Source organism: Zingiber officinale, chromosome 2A (genome assembly GCF_018446385.1).
Source record: "Zingiber officinale cultivar Zhangliang chromosome 2A, Zo_v1.1, whole genome shotgun sequence".
NCBI classification, from domain to species: Eukaryota; Viridiplantae; Streptophyta; class Magnoliopsida; order Zingiberales; family Zingiberaceae; genus Zingiber; species Zingiber officinale.
The window spans coordinates 32,749,010-32,763,742 of NC_055988.1; the positions used below are offsets into that span (position 1 = coordinate 32,749,010).

The 14,733-nt window shown below is 40.7% G+C and overlaps 1 pseudogene; it reads right to left on the minus strand.

Annotated features, from left to right (window-relative positions):
- Positions 1 to 3,310: 3,310 nt before the first annotated feature.
- On the minus strand, positions 3,311 to 3,427 carry LOC122044708 (annotated as a pseudogene).
- Between the last annotated feature and the right edge of the window lie 11,306 nt (positions 3,428 to 14,733).

Consider the following 14,733-nt stretch of genomic DNA (forward strand, 5'->3'; position numbering starts at 1 on the left):
GGCCCTTATGTCGTCGACCCATTTGGCGACCTCTCATGTCGTCGACCGACGACCCTTGGCCGTGCCGTTATTCACTAGGACTTTCTGTTAGCTAAAGCCCTAGAGCCAATCATTTGATGATTGTATTATGGACTTATTGTATCATATTCTTATATTAATAAAGGCATTTGTTTGGTTATTATATTTACTTGTATTGGTGCCAAATAAACTAAGTATAATAACGTCCTTGAGTAGAAGATTCTTACCTATATCAATCGATTGGTTGAATCAATAGTGAGATGATATAGGGAACACTACTCTAAATCATTCCTAGTCGAGTATTAACATTCAGGGACAATGTTAATACAATAAGACTAGCATGTAGGTCAACTCGATGACTTGATCTTACAAGTCATGGATATGGAGATATCAAGTTGACACATGGGTATGCATTGGAGAATGTATACTAAATGACCCGCCATGAGAAAGTATCATGGATCGTTATATGAGTGTCATATACTTTCTCATGTGACTATTAGTATGACTATTAGTCCTTAGACCTGAAGTCACCATGGTTCCCTACATAAGGAGTTATATACTTTGGTTTCGTCAAACGTCACCCGTAACTGGGTGGACTATAAAGGCGATTACTGGGTATGTAACAAATTATGCGGAGGGATGTGAGTGATGTAGATGGGATCTATCCCTCCTATATGACGGGAGAGACATCGGTATTCTTGATAGAGTGAGATCACGAAGTGCATGGCCATGCCCAAATGAGTCAATATGAGATATTGAGCTCATTTGATTGAGTGAGTCTACTTGGAGTTCAAGATTTAGATTGATTAGAGGATGACACGGTCTATGCCTCAAATTGATCAATCTAGATGTCTAGGATAGAAGGACACTTGTCATATATTGTGAGGAGTCATAATTAGTAGTCACAAGGTGATGTTGGAACTCAACATTCTTGTAACTTGGGTAGTAATGATGTATTGCTAGATACCGCTCATTACTTATGTTTCTAAATGAGTTTAGGGGCATTGCCAACGTTACAAGAACCTATTGGGTCACACACAATGAACAAGTGGATGGAGATTAGGTTCATATGATGAACCAAGAGGATTAGATTCATTTGATGAATCAAATTAGATTAAGAGTAATCCTAATTGGGCTAATTGAGTTGGACTCAAGTTGATTCATGTGTTCAATGAGTCTAATTTAGATTATGACTCATTGAATCAATTTAATTAAATGAATTAGAATCATTATATTAAATTGGCTTGAATTAAATGGTTGGATTAGATCAACCATGAGAGAGATTAAGTCAAGTTTGACTTGACTTGAGAGGAAGATGAAGAGTCAAGTTTGACTTGACTTTATGCCACCTCATTGGTGAGTTGGCATTAAGTGGACCAATGATGATGCTCCACATCATCATGGTTACTTAAGTGAAGTGCCACCTCATGGGAGTTACCAAGAGTTGTGACTCTTGGTATCCCATGGAGGTTACAAACCACTTAATTAGATGAAAAGAGTTTCATTTTGCAAGTGTAACTCTCATTCAAGTGATCTTCCTCCTCCTAAGCTCTCTTCTTGCTCCTTCTCTTCTCTTGGTCGTGGGTTTCAAGCAAGGGAGAAGAAAGGAGAGTGAATCTAATCCAAGAAGAAAGGTTAGTGAAAGTCACATAGAGATTTTAGAGGAGTGTGTTCTCTTCTTTTCCTTTCTTCTTCTTCCAATCCTACCCGAGAGCCCTAGAGAGTGCTAGCACACTTGTGCTGCTCTCTTATCCATCCTTGTGTGTTAGAGAACACATCTTGTTCGTGTGGATATCACTAGAGAGTTGTCTACGTTGACAACTTCGAGATCCGGCGTACCTTGGACTTGCGGGAACGCGAAGGACTTCGCTTCAAAGGTATAACCTTTTTCCCTTGTAGATCTAAGTGTAGATCTAGGTAAACTCGTACTCGTAGTTTTTCGAAAAATTTTATTCTTCGCACGGATCCGTTGGCTAGGGAGATTCGGGGTTTCCGCGACGCGAAAAGCGGTTTTCGCGACCCGAAAAACCCAACACTTTCCACCCCTGGCAGTGGATTTTTGCCTCCCCCAGGATTCGAACTCTAAACCTCCAGGCTTAAGTATTAGAGTTTATGAATCCTGGTAACCAAGTGAGATGATCTCACATGGTTACCATGATTCATAAACTCTAATACTTAAGCCTGGAGGTTTAGAGTTCGAATCCTAGGGGAGGCAAAAATCCACTGCCAGGGGTGGAAAGTCCTAGTGAGTAACGGCATGGCCAATGGTCGTCGGTCGACGACATGAGAAGTCGCCAAATGGGCCGACGACATAAGGGACGACGGTCGATGACCCGAGGGTTTAGGGCCTTTTAATGTAACGACCCGGCCCTTTTTGGCCTCTTGGGTGGCCCTTGTGGCGGCCCAATTGGCGGCCCTTATGTCGTCGGCCCATTTGGCGACCTCTAATGTCATCGACCGACGACCCTTGGCCGTGCCGTTAATCACTAGGACTTTCCACCCCTGGTTAGTGGATTTTTGCCTCCCCCAGGATTCGAACTCTAGACCTCCAAGTTTAAGTACTAGAATTTATGAATCATGGTAACCAAGTGAGATCATCTCACTTGGTTACCAGGATTCATAAATTCTAGTACTTAAGCTTGGAGGTCTAGAGTTCGAATCCTGGGGGAGGCAAAAATCCACTGACCAGGGGTGGAAAGTCCTAGTGAGTAACGGCACGACCAAGGGTCGTCGGTCGAACATTAGAGGTCGCCAAATGGGCCGACGACATAAGGGCCGACGGTCGACGACATGAGAGGTCGCCAAATGGGCCGCCAAATGAGCTAAGAGGGTCGGGTCGTTACAATAAAAGGTGCCTTTTTATTAACGACCCGACCCTCTTGGCCTCTTGGCCGGCCCTTGCGGCGGCCCACTGGCGGCCCTTATGTCGTCGTCCCATTTGGCGACCTCTAATTGGCAGTGGATTTTTGCCTTCCCCAAGATTCGAACTCTAGACCTCCAGGCTTAAGTACTAGAGTTTATGAATCCTGGTAACCAAGTGAGATCATCTCACTTGGTTACCAGGATTCATAAACTCTAGTACTTAAGCCTGGAGGTCTAGAGTTCGAATCTTGGGGAAGGCAAAAATTCACTGACCAGGGGTGGAAAGTCCTAGTGAGTAACGACACGGCCAAAGGGTCGTCGGTCGATGACATTAGAGGTCGCCAAATGGGTCGACGACATAAGGGTCGCCAGTTGGGTCGCCACAAGAGCCGCCCAAGAGGCCAAAAGGGCCGGGTCGTTACAATAAAAATAGGTGCAACATGAGCACTTCCCAGGGGGTCACCCATCCTAGTACTGCTCTCGCCCAAGCACGCTTAACTTCGGAGTTCTGATTGGATCCGGTGCATTAGTGATGGTAATCGTTGATCGATTAACCAAATCCGCGCACTCGTTAGCGATTCGGAAGACTGATTTTCCTGGATCGATTGGTAGATCTGCTTTGCCATAAGAGTTATGCTGACCAGAGTCGGAGACTCTTAAAGTTCTCCATTTGCGATCATGTATTTCTACGAGTTTCACCCACGAAAGGGGTGAAGAGGTTGACCTCAGAGGTAAGCTAGCTCCGCGGTACATTGGCCCTTTCGAGATCTTGGATAGGATCGGAGCGGTATCTTACCGACTGGCACTACCACCATCCCTGGCAGGAGTACACGATGTATTCCACGTGTCTATGCTGAGGAGATGCGTACCTGACCCGACGCATGTGCTGACAGATGTCTTGGTTTCAGTTCAGCCTGACGTCACTTATGAGGAGGTTCCGGTACGGATTCTCGACCGGAAGGAGCTTCATTTGCGGAACAGGACTATCCGGCTGGTTGAAGTCGGATGGCAGCATCATTCAGATGAGGAGGCTACTTGGGAGCTCGAGGATACTATCCGAGCTCGATACCCCCATTTTTCACTTGAGGTATGTGATTGAATTTACCGTTCAACATTTATTATTATTACCTGTTTTAGTTCTTGCTGATGGTAGATAAACGAAATTTGGGGACAAAATTTTTATTAGTGGGGGAGAATGTAAAATATCGAAAATAGGCGAAAATTAATAAGGGAATTTTCCGAAATTTTTGGAAATTTTTCGGGAATTTTTCGGAGCTCGTACGGACGAGTTAACGGGGATGAAAATGGGGTCCAGAAAAGCTTGTTTAGGATACCCTGTTTTAGTGAGGAAAAGTTGATTTTTATTTATATATTTTCTTTCTCATTTTATTTCCTTCGTTTCATTTTCTTCTCCTCTTCTGTCGACGTGCCCTAAACCCCCTGCACCTTCTCTTCCCCTCACGCGTGCCCTAATCGGCGCCGCAAACCGCCGCTGCTTCCCTCTCCCTCTTCCTTTCTTCTTCCCTGTCTCCGCCACTGAGGTCGGGATGCGCCGCCGCCCCTCTCGGCCGGAATCTACCTCCAAGCCGAAGCCCTAGCCGCTGTGAGGTCTGAGCCCCCTCCTCACTGCCGCCAGCGATGCCAAGCATCCCTGCACAGTGCCGTCGGCCTCCCTTCTGCCCTAGCCGACCACCACAGTGCCAGCCGACGCTGTCGATTCGTCTCAACGCTGCCGCTGGCCAAGGAGTAATAAGGGGCGTTGTCTCAAGGGTCCAACCATCCTTTGCTTCTTCTATCGTCTTCAAGGCGCAGCTAGTCACTTGCTTGGAGTCGTCCGACCATCACCAGGAGAGCCAGAGATGGAGAGGAGTATGCTGGTATTAGATTGAGGTAGGGCGAATGCCCGAAATTGATTAGCAGTGATTGGTTTTCCATTCTATGTATTGTAATGTGAAGATTTAATGTTTGGCTTATCCTTGGAGTTTCGGCCAGCACTATTCGCCGGCGAATCACAGTTCCGGCCATCCTGTTCCCGAAAGTGACCCTCTCTAGCCATGAGTTGATGGAGGAGAAATCCAAGTTAGGTGAGTTGAGCTATGAAATGATTACATATTTAGAAATTGTGATAATATATAGATAATGATAGATTGGTTGATTTGGTGAGTATGTGGAGATACCATTATTAACTGGATAAGTGGAGTTAATTAGTTGATTTCATGAGCATTGTTAGAATTATTGAATTGGTACTTTGATTGGTGGATTAAAAATATAGTTATCATCTATTTGGATCATACTGGATTTATGTTAAATTGATTTGTTAGTAAATGGTTTGCCATATGAATTAATTAAAGGGGTTGATAAGGTTGAGTTAAATTTAATTGAACTAATGAGAATGAATTTCCTAATCAGATTAGGGTTAAGTTAGTTTTTTTTGGTTCATGATAGATTTAGCTCACTAGTTCATATTTGACCTAGTTGTACCATGCATTATGTGGTTGTAGGACTTTGATCCGAGACGATGTCTCGACGAGGGATCTATTGCAGATACGATCCTTTCTATTGGAGGCGGGTACCTTGACTTATCTTTTAGATAATGTCTTGTTGATATGCTTAGTAGGTTATAACCTTTAGTAATAATTATGTTCGTCATTGTTTCGGTACGTCAGTACCAGATACTCGTTACATGCTTGTTTGCTCACCTGTTATGCATTTTATGCTAGTATCCACATGATTATATATATGCTCAGAGAGGTAGTGACATACCATGCTTGTTATGTTCAGGACCTAGGTTTTTTATATCCTATCTGACCTGTGTACTTTAGATTTTCGTATTTGACCATCGATATTACGGTACTCATTTTATATATATGGATATGGTTATGCTGATCAGTTTATTGCTATGCTTAGTGTCATGCATCATGGTTGCATGCTGCGCGATTGTCGGCTCCACTATGGTTGAGCACATCACCAGTTACATATACTGCACACACCACCACTCATGGATTAGTGGTATCAGAGCAGGTATACGATACTTGCTATGTGTTCTGGATTTTCGAGATTTATCTGATGCCAATTTATTTGGTAACGACAAGGCCCTCTTGGCCCATTTGGCGACCTCTCATGTCGTCGACCGTCGGCCCTTATGTCGTCGGCCCATTTGGTGATCTCTAATGTCGTCGACCGACGACCCTTGGCCGTGTCGTTACTCACTAGGACTTTCCACCCCTGGTCAGTGGATTTTTGCCTTCCCCAAGATTCGAACTCTAGACCTCCAGGCTTAAGTACTAGGATTCATAAACTCTAATACTTAAGCCTGGAGGTTTAGAGTTCGAATCCTGGGGAAGGCAAAAATCCACTGCCAGGGGTGGAAAGTCCTAGTGAGTAACGGAACGGCCAAAGGGTCGTCGGTCGATGACATGAGAGGTCGCCAAATGGGCCGACGACATAAGGGCCGCTAGTTGGGCCGCCACAAGGGCCGCCTAAGAGGCCAAAGGGTCGGGTCGTTACATTTATGAGCATGCCTATATAAGGATTATGTTTAGGTTTATGTACATGCTTGCATTCATGCCTATGTAGTGATCATGACTATGATTGTACTTATTCTTATGTCTATGTTCATGGAATGAAGTGGTTGGTTGTAACCAGGGACCTATGCCCGGGAAGCCTACCAAATTTTTTTATGAGTTAAGTTATGAACTAGGAACCTAAGCCCAGGAGCTTATCAAGTTATGATCCGTGGGCCTATGTCTGGGGAGCTTACCAAGTTATGATCCGAGGGCCTAAGCCCGGGGAGCTTATCAAGTTATGATCCGGGGACCTAAGCCTAGGGAGCTTATCAAGTTATGATTCGGGGGCCTAAGCCCGGGGAACTTACCAAGTTATGATCTGGGGACCTAAGCCCAGGTGGCTTATCAAGTTATGATCCAGGGGCCTAAGCCCTGGGAGCTTACCAAGTTATGATCTAGGGATCTAAGCCCGGGGAGCTTATCAAGTTAAGATCCAGGGACCTAAGCCTGGGGAGCTTACCAAGTTATGATCCAGGGACCTAAGCCCGGGGAGCTTATCAAGTTATGGCTCAGGGACCCAAGTTCGGGGAGCTTACCATGTTATGTCCTGGGGACCTAAGCTCGGGGAGCATACCATGCCATGAAATCTTATGGTCATGCTTATGTTCATGTGAATGTTTATGTTATGTATGTGCATGCTCATGCCTATGCACTACCGCTTATGATTTATGTTTCTTTTTGTGTTCAATTTTGTTTATGCCTATGACTAAGTATGTTCATGTTTATGTCTATGATTTTATGCTTATGATTAAGTGGAGGTCCTAGCTCATAATATGCTTACATTCATGCTTTTGTATGATAAAAATGCTTTAATATGAATGAAGACTTAGTTAGGTACATTTTTTCCCTGCAAGGAAAACTAGATATAGGAACTAATTAATACATAATATAGTCTGAATGTGTTGACTCTTTTGGCTCATAGATTTTTAACTATTTCAGTTAATGAGACAAATGGGGCAGGATGCATTGATGGGTGAGCATGCTCGGGATAATGGCAATCCAACTTGAAGACTTTCCATTTCAATTTCCACTTAGTTAATTGTTCCTTTCATAGAATAAGTTCTGGGACTATATGACTAGGACCAAATATTGCTAGTAGTTATTTGTTTTAAGAACTATTTAAGTACCTTAGTTAAGTTAAGAATATGTAATGAATGTAATGTTAGGATGTATATTTAAAGCCTAGCTTTTTGTATAAACATTTATATTTTGAAATAAGAATCACATTGGTCAAATATCTACATTTATGTTAAATGTAGTTGTCCATTTAATTTATATTGTAGATAACATGGTGTGTGGTGTCATACAGAAAATCATGTTATTAGTTCCTTATAAATTATAAATAGTAGCTCACAACCAAAATGGATTGGGGCAAACCATTGGAATGGTTATAATATAATTTGGTATTAGTTTATCATGACTATAAAATTACACTAGTACACTTTTAGTGTATTGAGCAGGACCATTTGAGGTTATTCTTTTTATACTGATTATTTAAAAGAACAGAACCTCTATTATTATGGAAATGTATACTCTTAATCCCGATATAATGGCAAACACATATATTTAGTATTTATTTCTTTAATTTATCAAAGGGTGAGATTTAGTTCATTAAATCAATAGGCCCGATAAGTTGGGAAATAATATTATTAATATGGTGTGTTGTGTTGGTGCGGAAGCATCCGACGATCAAATCTAAGTTTTGATTATGTCAAAGGCTTCAAAGTTAAGATGTTTTGTTATCTAATACGTTGAATGAGCTTTGCAGGAAAGTCCTAAGGGTACTTAGGCAAAAGTCCTAACCGCGGTTAGGCAGGTGAAAAACCCTAGGGGGCGGTTGTTAGAGTGTATACTAAAAGACTAGCCTTTGTATAAACATTTATTTAGAAATAAGAATCACATTGGTCAAATGTCTACATTTATACTAAGTGTAGTTGTCCGTTTAATTTATATTGTAAATAACATGGTGTGAGAAGACACGCAGAAGTTCATGCTATCAGTTCCTTATAAATTATAAACAGTTGCTCACAACCAAGATGGAATGGGACAAACCATTGGAGTAGTTGTTGTAACGCCAGCCCTCCCACTACTTAAGGAGGGACGGGGTTACTTACTTACATACATGCATACATATAAAATCATGGCAGCGGAAACAGTTATTTAATTTTTTTCTACACTAATCATCTTGCTTATCATACTGAACATGTAGACTTACTAGTATTCGTGCATACAACTTAATTAATACCAACTACTTGCAACATAATTCATGATATCATAAGCATACTAGCATGAAAAATGAAGAACATAAGTGCATACCTATCCATACTATTTAAAATACTATCAAAGCATAAAGATAACACATGGTTCATATGCAAACTTAGAACTTAAAAACATATAGCAGTTTTCTTCCACCGTGCCACTGCCACACACACTCTTGCCCTTCCTACTGCTCCTCTTAGTTTATCCATTCCTTTTCTTTTTCTGCAGTACAAAGAAACATAAAAACTATAAGCCCATAGGCTTAGTAAGTCCCTTTCCTACTCACGAAAACCATGATTCAGGCATGAACATAAAGTGATAACATGTTCATTTGGTAAATCATAACATAATATGTGAGAGCATAACATAGAGTCATATTATATCATATGAGAGCATAAACGTAAAGTCATATCATATCATGTGAGAGCATAAACATAAAGTCATATCATATCATATGAGAGCATAAACATAAAGTCATATCATATCATGTGAGAGCATAAACATAAAGTAGTAACATAATCATATAAACATCATAGACATATTTCAAGAGCATCTTTAAGAAGCATAAAGAAAAACATATAACATGAACTTGTAGATGCAAGATGTTCTTTTGAAAACATGTATCATGAAATGAGTATATGCAAGATGTCCTTTTGAAAACATATATCATATACATACTTAAACATAATCTCAACATGAGGGCCCGGCTTGTACCTCATACATACATAAATGCGCGCATCCTAAATAGATCCAAGGCAGCTAATCTTGAACCTACTAGGAACTAGGCCCGTTTCATAGACCATCGACCTAGGGGCACTTAGGAGTCCATCCATTTTTACTAGGCCCGTTTCATAGACCATCGACCTAGGGGCGCTTATGGAGCCCACCCTTGGTACAAGCCATACAAAGTAAAATAGCATGTCATATCATGTCATATCATAACATATCATGTTCTTGTCATATCATAACATTTCATGTTCTTGTCATATCATGAAGAGTGCTCTTGATCCCAACTTAAGGGAAGCATCTCTTAGGCTTTTTCATCTTACATAAGCCTTGCATAAACATAGCATGATGGCACCAAGTGCATATAACATATAGTAAATCATAAAAACATAACATGATAACATGAAGTGCACATTATATAGCATCTCATAAAAAACATAACATGATAACATGAAGTGCACATATCAATTTACGTGGTGACATAAAAATTCATATCATATCATAAGAGTCAACATCATACATGATTAAGGTTTTTTTTTTTTTGAAACTTCTTACAAGGCCTAAATCAAGCTTGGCCGAAACATATAAACATACATCATAGATTTTCAAACAACATGGATACATGAAATCAACTACCTAAGTCTTCATAATCATTAATCATAGCATGTAAGACCTTGGGAACCCTAGGTAGCTTCTTATCCTCATTCTTCTTATCTTGGCCGAAACATGAAGGCATGTTTTAAATTTTCCTTTAATCAATTTAAAGCATGAAACTTTTGCAACCTACATAGCATAGCAAGTGAGTCCTTTGGTAACCATAAGTGAGGTTGTAACTCTAATATTCAACCTTGGGCGAAACCTCAAGGAGGTGTTTCTAGGTTTTTCATGCAACATAAGCCATGGAAATTTAACATAACATTGCATAGGAAATCATACATCATGAGGAAGCATAAAACAAGCATGGTTAGATTTCAAAACCTTGCCCTAGAACTTGTGTTCATCCTTGGCCGAAACCTAAGGTAAGACTCTAGGTTTTGTTTATACATCATGTAGCATGAAAACTTAACTAACAACATGTAATAGATCATGTATCATGAAGGAGCATAAACAAGCATGTTTAGGTTTCAATACTTTGCTCTAATCCTTATGTCTCATCTTGGCCGAAACCTATAGTAAGGTTCTAGGTTTTGTTTATTTAACATGTAGCATGAAGACTTAACTACAACATGTAATAAATCATGTATCATGAAGGAGCATAAACAAGCATGTTTAGGTTTCAATACTTTGCTCTAAACCTTATGTTCCATCTTGGCCGAAACCTAAGGTAAGGTTCTAGGTTTTCTTTATACAACATGTAGCATGAAAACTTAACTAACAACATGTAATAAATCATGAATCATGAAGGAGCATAAACAAGCATGTTTAGGTTTCAATACTTTGCTCTAAACCTTTTGTTCCATCTTGGCCGAAACCTAAGGTAACACTCTAGGTTTTGTTTATACAACATATAGCATGAAAACTTAACTAACAACATGTAATAAATCATGTATCATGAAGGAGCATAAACAAGCATGTTTAGGTTTCAATACTTTGCTCTAAACCTTATGTCCCATCTTGGCCGAAACCTAAGGTAAGGTTCTAGGTTTTGTTTCTACAACATGTAGCATGAAAACTTAACTAACAACATGTAATAAATCATGTATCATTAAGGAGCATAAACAAGCATGTTTAGGTTTCAATACTTTGCTCTAAACCTTATGTTCCATCTTGGACGAAACCTAAGGTAAGGTTCTAGGTTTTGTTTATACAACATGTAGCATGAAAACTTAACTAACAAAATGTAATAAATCATGTATCATGAAGGAGCATAAACAAGCATGTTTAGGTTTCAATACTTTGCTCTAAACCTTATGTTCCATCTTGCCTGAAACCTAAGGTAAGGTTCTAGGTTTTGTTTATACAACATGTAGCATGAAAACCTAACTAACAACATGTAATAAATCATGTATCATGAAGGAGCATAAACATGCATATTTAGGTTTCAACACTTTGATCTAAACCTTATGTTCCATTTTGGCCGAAACCTCAAGAGTGAGGTTCTAGACTTTTTGTTACAACATGAAGCATGAATTGCAAACTTGGCAACCATAAGTGACCACAACTCCTTTTCTTGGCCGAAACTTGCAAGGAAATACCTAAGTTTTTTTTCAACAACCTTTAAACATGAAGCGTATGAAACTATTGTACTACAGGTGAGGGGATACTTACATCTCTCACTTATTTCTCTAAGAGAAGTAACCTTGGTTGTGAGGCTTTTCCTAGAGAGAAACTCCTTTGCTTGGTTCGGCAATGGTGAGGAAGGAGAGGTTTGTTTGGTTTCGGTGGAGAGGAGGAGGGAGGAGGAAGAGAAGAAAATGAAATTTTCTCTTTCCTTTTCTCCTTTTATTCCAAATGAAAGGAAGAAGGAAAAATGAACTTTTCCTTCCCTTTTCTTTTACTCAACCTAAATGAAGGGAGGAAGTAAAACTCTCTTTTCATTGTAAGAAGAGGAAGGAAACTTGGAATTCTCCTCTTTAGTGAAGAGAGCCTTCACTTTCCTTACCTTTAACCATAATTTCCCTCTTTTCATATCAGCACACCCCTGCTGGGGCTATTGGTTATAACATGGAACCACTTACTAAGAGGTCCAAGGTTCAATCCTTGGTCATGCCTCTTTTTGGTTATTTTTATTATATTTTTTTTAAAGAAGAATCCACATGAAACCTATTTAATCATGCATAAATTCATGTAAAATTTCTAGGGATCCTATGGGTGTTACAGTCCCCCATACCTCATAAAAGTTTGGCCTCGAACTTAAAATAGCTCCGGGTACCTTAGGAGGCCTAGGACTTCCTGCTGAGTGCATCAGCCACTTTGTTCACCTTTCCCGGATGGTAGAAGATCTCATAGTCATAGTCCTTGACTAGCTCAAGCCATCTACGTTGTCTCATGTTTAGGTCCTTCTGTGTGAAGAAATATTTTAGACTCTGGTGATCTGTGTAAATCTTACACTGTGCTCCATACAGATAATGCCTCCATATCTTGAGAGCAAAGACCACCACTGCTAGCTCTAAATCGTGAGTGGGGTAATTTCATTCATGTTCCTTGAGTTGCTTAGAGGCATAGGCAATGACCTTTCCATTCTGCATGAGTACGGCTCCGAGTCCTAATCTAGAAGCATCATTGTACATATCAAACCCATCGTTATCTTCCGGAAGAGTGAGAATTGGAGCACTGGTCAGTCTCCTTTTCAATGCTGTGAAACTCTTCTCACAATCGTCTGTCCATTCGTACTTCTTATTCTTCCGGGTGAGAGCTGTCATAGGGGCTGCAATTCTGGAGAAACCCTCTACGAACTTCCGGTAATAGCCTGCTAGCCCGAGAAAGCTTCTGATCTTATTGGCATTCTTTGGCCTGTTCCAGTTGCTCACAACTTCAATTTTGATTATGTCTACCATTACTCCATCTTTAGAGATAACATGACCCAAAAATGATACTCGATCGAGCCAGAACTTGCATTTGGAAAATTTCGCATACAGCTGCTTCTCCTGAAGAATTCGCAAAATTATGTTCAGGTGTTCGGCATGATCCGCTTGAGTTCTCGAATAGATGAGGATATCATCGATGAAGACGATTATAAATTTGTCGAGAAATGTTGAGAATACCCGATTCATCAGGTCCATAAACAAGGCAGGAGCATTTGTCACTCCGAAGGGCATAACTACAAACTCATAGTGTCCGTATCTTGTTCGGAAAGCCGTCTTTGGTATATCATCCCGTTTCACTTTTACTTGATGATAGCCAGACCTCAGGTCAATATTAGAGAAGACGGTGACACCCTTTAACTGGTCAAACAGGTTGTCAATCCATGGTAGAGGGTACCGGTTCTTGATCGTCACTTTATTTAGCGCTTAGTAGTCTATGCACATTCGCATAGACCCATTTTTCTTCTTCACAAACAGTACTGGAGCTCCCCATGGGGAGTGACTAGGGCGGATAAGTCCCTTGTCGAGTAGCTCTCGTAGCTGTTCTCGAAGTTCCTTCAATTCTGCCTGCGCCACATTCAGAACTATCTCGGGTCTGAGCATATTCATCATAAGTCTGACCCTTTCTCTTTCTGTGCTGACCAACTCTGGGCATAGGCGCGCTAGACGGTTGAATCTCTTCAGAGCTTCATTAACTGAGAGGTCACCTTGTCGGAACTCGGTGAACTCATCGTAGTGCTTGTTCGTCACACGCATGTGAAAGAATTCCTTGAAGAATTCAGTCTCGAAGTCTGTCCATCTCATTTGATTTACTTGTATCTTAGCTTTAACTCGGTCCCACCACATTCTGGCATCGCTCGTAAGGCAGAACGATGCACATTTGACTTTCTCGTGTTCAGGCCAGTCCAATAGCTCCACTATGCTCTCCACAGTCTTGAACCAGGCTTGGGCGTCCCATGGCTCACAGTTACCAAAGAAAGCTTCCGGCTTCAGCCTCTGCCACTGAATCAGATACGCCTCCTGACGAACCACTAGGGCTGTGCCTACCGGTGGTACAGGTGCCGGTGGCACTGGTGCAGCCGCAGGTATGACTGGCATCGTATTCTGATTTCCTAGTTGGGTAGCAGGGTTCCCTTGCTGATTCATCAGAGTATTTATTATTTGCTGCTGTTCTGTGACCTGACGCTGAAGTTCAGTGACTACATGCATCAGATCAGGTGGAGGTACTGTCTCATCGGCTCTAGTTTTGCGTCTTCTAGGCATGCTTATCTTCATGAATGACAACAAGGCTAGCATATGTTATTATTATTATTCCTAATCTACCATCATGCATACTTAAACTAAAAATGTAACTTATCATAAAAAAATATGAAGTATACATGCATACTTAAATTAAAGCATTCCTTATCATACATAAAAAAAATAGAGTAGGCATAGAAATTCTTACTTGGAGCGGCAGGATGTAGGCTTGATATGTGTGTAGTGGAAAGGCAGACCTGGCTCTGAAACTAAACTGTAACGCCCGCCCTCCTACTCCTTAAGGAGGGACGGGGTTACTTACTTACATACATGCATTCATATAAAATCATGGCAGCAGAAACAGTTATTTAATTTTTTTTTTCTACACTAATCATCATGCTTATCATACTGAACATGTAGACTTACTAGTATTCGTGCATAGAACTTAATTAATACCAACTACTTGAAACATAATTCATGATATCATAAGCATACTAGCATGAAACATGAAGAACATAAGTGCATAACTATCCATACTA